Raw genomic sequence first — 11,277 nt, forward strand, 5'->3', positions numbered from 1 at the left:
TTGACAGACAAGATATCTTACCGGGGCAGCTAATTCAGTCACAAAGATATATCATGTCCTTCCAAGGACCCTGCAAAAGTTCAGCATGACATTGATCCAGCAGCAAGGAAGCAATCTCTAGGTGATTTAAGGGATGAATGGATTTGAAAGGCATGCCTAATGGTTTCAAACCAACTAAAGCACCAGACGAAAAGCTGCCTTTTTTGAAACAACAGACTGTGTTTGAATTAGTGACTGCTTTTGCACAAGGTTATTTACGAGGAGGCAGGTGCATCAGTCTAAGGTGGTTTCAGGTGACAATTCCAATTGGAAGAGGGCCAGGAAAAGATGGGTGTGGGAACTAAATCAAAAGCCATCCTTCAACAACTGCTTTAGGTGTTTGGTAAATCTCTGCCAGGATGTGAAGTCAGCATTTCCTTTACACTCAGGAGAATGAGATAGCAAAGGTAGGAGTCCAAGATAAAAAAGGTTTATTTCAGCCCCTATTTCATCACAGAGCACCTCAGTGAAATATTTAATAAATCCAATGCCTTTATATTGATTGCTATCCTTTTGCTTCTGTTCAAATGCTGGGCATGTGTCCAAACAAGGTAGAGGAAGCCCTCCCTATCACAGTTGAACTTTGAAAGCATATTTGTTTAGGGAGGAGAGGCTTAATTTAAGATCCGGCAATGACTGGTTCCCAAATTCCCATCTAAATTCCAAAGGAACTTTGCACTTTGGTGAGATGCAGCCTCTTCCTTTTTTCATTTAAGGCTCCAGAGATCGGAATGAGAAAGAGTTCACATATTTCAACTTTACTCCAGCTGGGATCTCAAGTACTTTTAGCCTCCTTTTGGCACGGCTGGATCTCAGAATACAAGTGCTGACTGTACGCTCAGAGAGTGTTTCTCTAACTATGGATTCAAGTTAGGGGAAAGTAAAAGTCAAGTCTCCCACACTGTATAAAACATGCTTATTTTGAGCTTGAAAAAAGTCTCAAAGATTATCTTCTCATTTCTTTCTAGCAGCATCTCTGGACACTAGAAATGCTACACCTCTGCTAACCTCCTTGAAAAAAGAGGTATTGTGTTGAGATTACAAACAAAACAGAGTAGACGACTCAGAATCAACTCACTTCTTTGGCATGTGAACAAAAAGTAAGTAACTCCCAGATAAGTACATTCTTTGGAACTGAGCCCCAAATGCTTTGTAGATTTCATGGTCAAGGGGAAATAATCAGTATTTTTGAGGAAAGAAGGTCCTATTTCTCTCTACAATGATGGAATGGTGGTATTTCCTGATTTATTATAGGATTCCACATTAAAAAATGAATGTGCATTTTGCTTGATTTGTCCTAGATGCTACTTAAATTTTTCTTCACTAATTCCTTATTAATGGAGGAAAGGGATTCTGACTCAAATAATTACCATCTTTGGTTTCCCTGAAAGAAAAACAAAGCTAAAATTTGTCATCTTTTGTCTTGGGAATATCTTGTCAGCAGTTTATTAAGACACAAAACAACAATTCAGTACGTGGCAACTACAAGTGGGCCTGGAGAATCATTTAAAACTTTTCTATGAGATAAATCTTTACTAATTTTTTTTTGTAGGAACTGATCACAGCACATGTTGACATTCTTCCTGCAATGTTTTTAATCGTCTACAACTGCCATGCAGTTCCTGAGCTTAACAGTAGATGGCTCCACGTGCCTTGTCTTTGAAAGGATTAGTGCTTTCTAGCAGTAACATAGGTGCTGGTTTAAAAAATTCAAAGGATAATTAGAGTTCTGGGGGAAAAATTTGAGAAATTGGTGTTTGGGATCGTGGAATATTATTGAACTTTGGAAAGTGGCATTGCTCATGATATACAGTTGAAAACATATAAAGCCAGTCTATGTCTGGGTGCCTGTCTTGGGTGCCTGTCTATGATGAGAATTAATTGTCATTTTCCCAGAGGAATAAAAGTGATCTTCTGGAAAATCAGAATCATCGTTATCTAATTAAGTGTTGTCAAAAAAGAACCTTCTGGAATATTGGAAATGTTCCTCTTCTGTCCAATACAGCAGCCATTCACCACACGTAGCTATTATCGAACACTTAAATGGGGCTAGGGCAATTTTTGTTTGTTTAATTTAGTTAAACTTAAGTTCATATATCCCCAGGTGGCTATTTACTGAACAGCACGGGCCATTACCTTGAGCAGCACAGATATAAGTAATTGAATCATTTATACATGATAGATCTCAAGCTAAATTACAGAATATCAAATGGGGAGCATCCTTTACTAAAAGGGTTTATGTTTCTAAACCCCGTTCACCTCAGCACACTTAGTGAGGACATTCAGTAAACAAGTAGAACTTTCTATTTACAATTTATTGTGGAACATGGTTACCGGGATAATTTTATTTTTTTGGCTGCAAGTTCTTGAAAAATTACCCTTATCCCACACCCCCCTCCATTCTTCCCTTTTAGATAAATAGAAGGATACTAGCATTCTATAAAGTGCTTTCCTTTCTTACAAGACTAATTTGTACTTTCCCTGTGTTAAACTCATTTTCATACCAGGGCTTCCTAATAAAATTTGAATCAATTGAATGACTTCCGGATATAAATGTACCTTGACATGAAATAATAAACACACAAACCTAAGAAAAAATGATTGGTCAAAAGACTGGTTTTAAAATGACAAAATAGTAACACTGACTTAAAAAGTCCAAAAAATTTTCCTGACTCAACCTTCTTGAAAATAGCATTTTTAAATACACTTGTAGGAGAAAAACAAGAGCAAAAAACAGCTTAAGCAGATAATAAATCTCTACATAATTTTCACCAATAAGAAGAAATTTCACTCTCCTCTCTTCATTTCCACACACCAAGTAGCTGAACATCTAACTGCAGACCATTCTTCAGCCTTCATTGTTCCACAGCTAATAAAGGGTGCAAATGAACGAGGTGATAGTACAGCAAGATAAATCAGTTAACACAGAGCTAAAAGAGACTCACAAATCATCTAGTTCAACACCTTGTCAATTTCACAGATCCTGCAGGTATAGGGAGAAAGTAAGTGACTTGTTAGGGCTCCAGATTGATTAGAACCCTAGGCTCTATTCCCAAGGCAGAAATCTGCCCACAGCGCTAGGCTACATCTGTCATCCTAGGATAATCAAGGGTTGCACAAATCTAGTTTTTATAGATTTAACTGGAAAACCAAAAAGGACAACTAAAGGGGGGGTAACACCCGTATTCAACCACTAAAGACAAAATTCCCATCAATCTTAAGCAGTATTTTCAACAGTACAATTTGTCTCTTTAAGACCTTACAAGATGTTATAATGGTTGTTCCATTTATTATTTGTGGCACCAGAATCAAGATTCTAAGTCCCTGCTTCAGGGATTCCAGATTCTTCTCCCAAGTAAGGGAGAATACCCTAATTTTCTCATCTCCTGTCCATGCAGGTACTCTCTTTGGGGTCATCCAAATGGTCCTCCGAAGTCTAATTCTTCCAGGCCACCTCTGGAGATTGATCCCACCACTTCCGGTGCCATATTAGGTAACTTACCAACATAAACAGTCACCTAGTTTTGCCCCTTCAATTTTCTTACTTTTTCCTAGATAGGTGTTATTCAATTGATTTTTTTTTTTTTTTGGTCTATTGTAGTTTATTGGCCAGTAGTTAGACTGTAAGAATGTAATGTTAGTAATAATATAAGAAATGTGAATGATTATGATAAATAATAAAAATGTAAAATATTTAACAATATATGCCTAAGAATAACTTAAATTAAAAAAACAATAAATATAAATAGTTTATGGTGATTTTCGGTTCCAAAAGACAGAATGATCTCAGGAATCAGATTAAATGTCTAATGGAGCATATAAAATGGAGCAAGACTGAAAATGCACCGGGGAGAAATCAATTCGAAGAATTTAACACTCCATTAGACCACTGAAAAGTACTACACTTAGTAGCCAGAAATATTGCCACCTCTAGGAAGACAAAGGATTGACCCACATGTCGTGGAAGAATGCCAACAAGACACTTGCTAATCAGTAGCCGATCTTCTCCACTTCTCCAGAAAACCTGCTTGAAAGGCGTAACAGAGCAGCGCTTGTGAACCCTGACTTCTGTCAAGTGCCCTAGGTCCTCCTTGGCCCAACAACTGCCCCCCCATAAACTAACCATTAATGATAGGACCTAACAAGCTGCCACACTTTTTAATCTGCTATGAAAATCTCGACAGCCAAGAATTTTTCTTTCATTTTAGAAGTCAATTCTACATTTGCTCTAAACCTCACCTGACTAGTTGTTTTCCTTCCAAATCTCCAATCAGGCATATACTCTGGTTAACTGTAACCTCCTTGTTTCTTAGCACAGGCTTATCACCATGGTCCATGTTTTAAACTAAGACACAGCTATCACATGCCAAGCTCTAGCTACTGTTTTCGGGAGGAAAGAAAAATTATTCACCCCATCTGAGTCTGACTGTACCAGACATTATTCAAGAGTGCAAAACCCTGATCCCTGAACTCTTCCCTTTATGCACTCAGTTCAGAGACCCTCCCTCGGCCATTAGAGATCATCCAGGGCTAAATATAGATCTACGCACACCAGCGGTCCCTGGCCATCGTCACATGGTGCTGCTGACGAACTCCTTGGAGATGCCTTCTGCCCAAACATACATACACAAATTTCTGTGCATATTCATCCATACACACTATACCCACCGAATTCGTCGGCGAAGACGGACACATCTACATTCAGAAGAGAAAGTGGCTCCCTAGAGATCCCCTCCTGCGGTTTACTACACTTGTGCCGCCCTCCGCACTGTCAGAGGACCTAGCTACGCTGCTTTCGCCTGAGCTGCGCGGATCAGGTTGGGGTAAGGTGGGAATCAATACTCCAGTGGATCCCAGACAGACACACACACTTACACTCCAGCCCCCCTGTTCCGCCCTGTTCAGCTTGTACAGCACTGAAGTTGTTTCCACGGTTCCCCTAGAGAGAGGAGCCTCCCCCCGCTAGCGGAGGCTCCCAGGTACCCACAGTTCACGTTATTATCGCCCGGCCAGGTGACCCAAGACAACTCACCTGAGCTCAGGGCAACAGCAAGGCGACACGTTGTGTCCCAAGTTACCAGCTGAACGGAGAAAGGAAAGAATATCACCTCGTCAGTGGCGAGCACGTGACCTCTGTTCCCTTGTCTCCTGAGAGTCAGACCTTAGATTATAAGGCTCCGTCACCAAAAATAAGCAGGACCCCCAACTGCCCAACCCCCCCACACACACTCACGAAAACTAGCCAAGAAGTAGAAGGAAACAACCTAGCTGTGCACAGGAAGGGAAGAAAGGTTGAAGAAAGGATGAAAGCGACTAGAACTCAGACAAATCCTCAAAAACTGTACCAAGATCTCGAGACAGAAGGCCTGGCTGCGGGATCGGGGCGAGAGAAGCAAAGCAAAACCCAAGCCTGTCCCCGCCCGGGCCCCAGTAGTTGGGGCCCGAACCTGCTGGCACCGTGTCCGCTCCCGGGGCGGCCCCAGACGCCCTCGGCGGCCTGGCAGGAGGACTCCCCACTTCACCCGCTTTTGCGGGACGCTCTGCACCAGCAAGCCCTCGCTGGCCAGAATCTCCCGCTGCCTCCAGGGGCACTGGCAGCCGGGGCGCAGTCAGAGATCGGACTGCTCCGCGCGCAGCTCCCGGGCCGCCTGGGAGAGCGCAGCGCGCAGCAGGGTGGCGCGTTCCCGCTGCCGGGCTCCGGTTTCTCCCGTGAGAACCGCTGACCAGGGAACAACCCACCGGCAGATGGACCCGGGGTCCTCGGCTTCCCAGCTGTTTTCCGCGTGCCCACCAACGCAACGAAAGTAGAGGAAGCAAAAGAGCGCAAAAAATTCCGCCCAACCAGTCGGGTGCCTTGTTTATACTGAAACTACTGCCGCCGCCGCCGCCGCCGCCGCCGCCGCCGCCGCCGCCGCCGCCGCCGCCGCCGCCGCCGCCGCCGCCGCCGCCGCCGCCGCCGCCGCCGCCGCCGCCGCCGCCGCCGCCGCCGCCGCCGCGCACACCCCCTTCTCTTCGAGTGCCCGCCCCCGCCGCCAGCCCCGCCCTCCGCCGGCCCCCGCAGACCAATCACGGCACAGCTCACCGCCCACTCTGCCACCGCCCCCGGCGCCCGCGGCCAGCCCACGCGTCCCCGGGGGCCCGGGACTCCAGTGGCGCGGCTACCGATTGTCCTCCCACGCTGCGGAGGCCGGCGAAGCCCGGCGCAGGCGTGTTTAACTACGCTGGTTCGGCTCGCTCGGACTGCGTGCGTTCCCTCCTGAGGGCACCTGGCGGGGGCTGTTTGTGCAGTCATGTGTATGCCTGTGTGTGTTCATTTACCTGTGTGCTACCTGTAAATACCGGCCCGACCTGTTATACAGTATCTATTAACATAATTATGAGCTAGAGGTTACTGTCCCTCTAATTTTCAGAAGAGAGCTGAGGGAAACCACAAGAACATTCGCTCAGCAAATATTTACAGAAAGCCTGAGTGCTAGGCTTTGTGCCAAACGCTGGGGGCACACTCCAGGCTGGTCTCTGCCATTAGGAAGCCTTACAGTTAAGTGGTGGACAAACGTTAAGCAAATGGTCACCCAAACAAAATGTAAAATTGTGGCTGTTACAAGTTCCACAAAGAAAGGAAAACTGCTGTGAAATATGTTTCTGGAGGCAAAGAGGGGAGGTCTGACCTCAGTAAAGGCTGTGCTGTCATGGTAACCGCATGCTCTATCATTGGATACTTGATAACTATTTCAGGAAAAACGGTAAAACTATTTTTCTAATAAAAATTTGTACGAATAAAAAGAGGCTGGGGATTTCCCTGGTGGCGCAGTGGTTGAAAGCCCGCCTGCCGATGCAGGGGACACGGGTTCGTGCCCCGGTCCGGGAAGATCCCACATGCCGTGGAGCGGCTGGGCCCGTGAGCCATGGCCGCTGAGCCTGCGCGTCCGGAGCCTGTGCTCCGCAACGGGAGAGGCCACAACAGCGAGAGGCCCACATACCGCAAAAAAATAAATAAATAAAAATAAAAATTAAACCAGAGTCTTTTCATTGCTGTTAAAACTAGTAGATATATGTATTTAAACCAGAGATCAGTTCTTGTCATTGCAAAGCAGCATTTATTATGTCTCAGATGCAAGTTTAACATTATTTGTGATTTATGATCTTAAGACACAAGAACTTTATTTTTTTTAAAGAGATTGTTGTAGACTTTTTTTTTAAAGGTCAGTGTGAACTTTTTAATTTAATTAATTAATTTACTTATTTATTGGCTGCACTGGGTCTTCATTGCTGCTCATGGGCTTTTTTATCTAGTTGCTGCGAGCGGGGGCTACTCTTCGCTGCGGTGGGCGGGCTTCTCATTGCGGTGGCTTCTCCTGCTGGGATTTTGGGCTCCAGGGTGCATGGGCTTAGTAGTTGTGGAGTGCCAGCTCAGCAGTTGAAGACACAAGAACTTTAAATGAAAAGCTCACAAAGCATAATGGCCTTCAAAGTTTTAAAAATTGTCCTATCAAAGAGAAATGAGGCTCCAGAACACCAGATAGGACTAAAGAGGGAAAAGTATAAGGGAATGGATCAAGGCTTCAGGGTAAGAAACACATTAACGATGCTCCAAGTTGAATAGCAGCTTTTTCTCGTATTGAATTCCTTCTCTCTGGATCATAAAGGACCTTGTGAAATGGCCAAGTAACTCTCCAAAACACTTCCATGTATTCTCTTTCATTTAGTTTCTAGTGTCACTCTGAAATATGAAGATGAAGAGTCCAAGGATACTGAATCTTAGCCCCAGTTTATAAATGGCAGGAAATGAAGGCATTGGTCACACTAGTTACCAACAGCCAATCTAGACCGCAGCCTCAAACTTCTCACTTTCTAAGCCAAGGAAGACAAACCCATTTTTTATAAGTATGATGTATATTGCCTCTTGTGTATTTCAATAAAAGATTACAAGAATTTCATAAAGCAAAAACGTGAAGAATGATCAGATGCAATTTTGAGAAAATCATTGAACAATTCCTAAGCAAGGTATTTGAATATAACTTTGTAGCTGGTTAACTCGCCCTTTAGCATCTCTGAACTAATCACAGCTTCTCTGGAACACACAAACCCAATTATTTTTTTTAAACAGGTAAGAAATAAACCCTATAATACCTAAGTACTGCACAGATACCAAATTATTTATTTTATGTAAAAGAAAGAAAAAAGCAATTGCTTTTGCACAGAGAATAGATTTAAAGGAAGAGGAAGAAAAAAAAACCATAATTCTCCCCCCAGCCCCACCTCTTTCACAGAGGAGGAGGAAATACTGTAGTGGTGTGGCTAGGTAGAGACAAAGATATTTTGGAGCCAGAGGTCTCATTTCTTGGGATCTGGGTTCCATTTCTTGGGATCCTCTCTCTTTGGACTCTCTCTCCCACATGGCTGCAATGGTATGATGGGGTGTTAGGTCAGTTAGAGCAGGCTGGCTCTAGACCTTAGAGAAAACCCCTTATATTACCTTGCTTTTTAGCATGCTTTGGTTTCATACCCTCTTCCTCATTCTAGCCTGAGTAAAAGGGATTCTGCCCATGGGCCAACCTAGCTTATGAGGAGGCCATGTTGGAATTTCATAGTAATAAAGCATGTACGTGTTTGACATTGGCCTCTATTCATACCTTTCCCTGGAACTTGAAAGAAGGATGATGAACGACAGACGTGAAAATTTAGATATTCAAGATTCCGAGTCCCAGGCCCTTCATAAATACAAAATGAACCCTGCCACTTAGAGGAATCTTTGTGATGAAACACATGATTGGATCAGCCTTGGAATGGTCTCCTCAATAATAATTCCTAACAATTGTTATCATTTACAGTGTTCTTTCACATCATTGTCTCATTTAGGGAGAATATTGGGTCTGTGAGGGTCAATCAGTTCTAATGGTAGTCATTACAGAGGCATGTATTTTCCTTTCTTGGGATCACTAAAAATACTACAGAGATCCATTCATTTAGATTTGCTAAGAAGATACCACTAAATAGAAGGGAATTGACTAGAAAAGATAACTTCAGGGAAGTTTCTTCCACACAACTAGGTGATCCTCTTTCACTGTCACTTTTTGTCTACCAGATCTTAAAGTTGTACAAAAGAATGTAACAACTGCATGGGAAATTCCACAACAGATATAGTAGGTTTTCAACGTCTCCTAAGAAGATGTACAAAGTTACCATATGTTCATTTATACTAGACTAGAACTGTTGAACAGCAAATTTATTATTTTTCCTTTATAAGCATCGTTGTTTTGCTCATTTGCCAATTTTTACTTACTTTTATAAAGTAATTAGTTGTAATAAACTCAGGAGGGATATTGATATCGAGAAATAATAGTACTTGGCCAGATCATAAGGTTATGAGACAGTCTTATCATCATTGATTATATAATTCATAGTGACTTATTTTTTTCTACACGGACAAAGAAATATTTCATAACCTTAAACACATTATTTTGATACAATGTATCATTCTTTTGAGTGGAAATTCAATTATAAACATGAGTTTCTTTGGATAAATATTCTTTATCCTGTAAAATCTTTACAGTGAATAGTAAATACACATATATTTCTCTAGTTCTCATTTCTCTTTCTAGCAGATTTTGTCTGGTTTCTTGTGAGTGAGTTAATCTTACAATGAATTAAGAAAAGGTTTTTCTGTTTCAAATTCTTATAGCCTTAAATGTTAAGTCTGATTACTTTGCTAGAAGGTCCCCTCAGTTTTGACTAATTACCAATCTATGTCCTAGAACACTGAGTGGGAGGGAGAAAATGAATAATAGAATAATAAAATTTTAGAGCTGGGAGAAATATTAATGATCATCTCTTTTCATCTTTCCCCACCCCAATGCCACCAACCAAGGCATTTTTGAGGTGAGGAAATTGAATCCTAGAGAGATTAAATGATCTAAGGCCATCCAACAAGATAACAACAAAGTTACACAAGTCAAAGAGCCTGGATGATAAGCCCAAAACTTCAAAAACTATGATTTTGCTTCCTAATTATTCCTGCAGGGCTGAAATTTACGGAGCTACTTTGACGTTATAGAAGTACAATTTGTTTTCAAATATTTATGACAAATATTCTCTACTAAATACTTCTTGATGAAATGATAAAGGAGAATTCTTTAGGTGTTGCTAATAGCTTTTATTAGAATTCTCTAAATATTGCTAATATCATTTATTTTATTTAATAGTCAAGATAGTAAAATAGTAAACTCTTGGTTGCTTTATCATTAAAGTAACCATCGTCTAGATTATTAATCAGACTTCATAAACTATATTCAATAAATTATGTTGGGCTTCCCTGGTGGCGCAGTGGTTGAGAGTCCGCCTGCCGATGCAGGGGACACGGGTTCGTGCCCCGGTCCGGGAAAATCCCACATGCTGCGGAGCAACTAAGCCCATGAGCCACAACTACTGAGCCTGCGTGCCACAACTACTGAAGCCTGCGCACCTAGAGCCCGTGCTCGGCAACAAGAGGAGCCACCGCAATGAGAAGCCCACACACCACAACTAAGAGTAGCCCCTGCTCGCCACAACTAGAGAAAGCCCGTGCACAGCAACGAAGACCCAACACAGCCAAAAATAAAAACAAATAAATAAATTAATTTAAAAAAAAGAACTAAAGGAAAATGGAGGTTGAATATATGGAAATATGTCCCTATTAGTGGAATAGTCCATTTGCTTCAGGTCTGTTGAGAGAGTCAGGGTGTATGCTTATGAGATGTGTCTAGATGAGTAAATGAGGTGGAAAGACATGTCTGTTGCCTGTAGAGGTGAAGTTTGAAAAGAACTGGAAGAAATAGGAATTTTCTGGCCCAGACTGTGTTGCTCTGTGACTTTAAAGAGATTATCTCTGAAGGAAAAGCATGTAAGGAAATAAGCCTAAGAAAGACCAAGGCCTTCTCTGTAGAGGTATGAATTTAACACCTCTCACAGCAAGAAATTCATAACGGAAGCTCAAATAAAATGTCTTAGTCTGGATAAAGTTCCCCAGATAAATAAAACAATTGTCTTCAGTAAGAACCCATACAAACTCTCTTTGAAATGCCCTGCCTTCCTAAGTTAAAAGTCAAACACCAGCTGTTACGAAAAGCAGTTGTGAGCCCAAACTTTCTAACTTCCAAGATACTAACAAGCTGTACTTTTCCACCCAAAATAGTTGAACTAGGACATACTGTTTTGTTTGGTTTTTTTTTTGTGGTATGCGGGCCTCTCACTGCTGTGGCC

General features: G+C 42.3%; 1 protein-coding gene across 5 annotated transcripts in view; it reads right to left on the reverse strand.

The window, feature by feature from the left end:
- Positions 1 to 5,907, reverse strand: part of RASGEF1B (RasGEF domain family member 1B) — a 34,839-nt gene extending 28,932 nt beyond the window's left edge. The window contains exons 1-2 of one of the 5 annotated variants that reach the window (XM_082837813.1): positions 5,487 to 5,893; positions 5,072 to 5,120 (exon numbers count right to left, since the gene is read on the reverse strand). The gene's annotated coding sequence lies outside the window, so the exon portion shown is untranslated. Of the gene's footprint in view, positions 1 to 5,071; positions 5,466 to 5,486 lie in introns of those variants that run through there. The other 4 variants (XM_082837814.1, XM_082837817.1, XM_082837816.1 and 1 more) reach the window with 4 other exon arrangements.
- Between the last annotated feature and the right edge of the window lie 5,370 nt (positions 5,908 to 11,277).

Source organism: Leucopleurus acutus, assembly GCF_964270905.1.
Source record: "Leucopleurus acutus genome assembly, chromosome: 4".
NCBI lineage: Eukaryota > Metazoa > Chordata > Mammalia > Artiodactyla > Delphinidae > Leucopleurus > Leucopleurus acutus.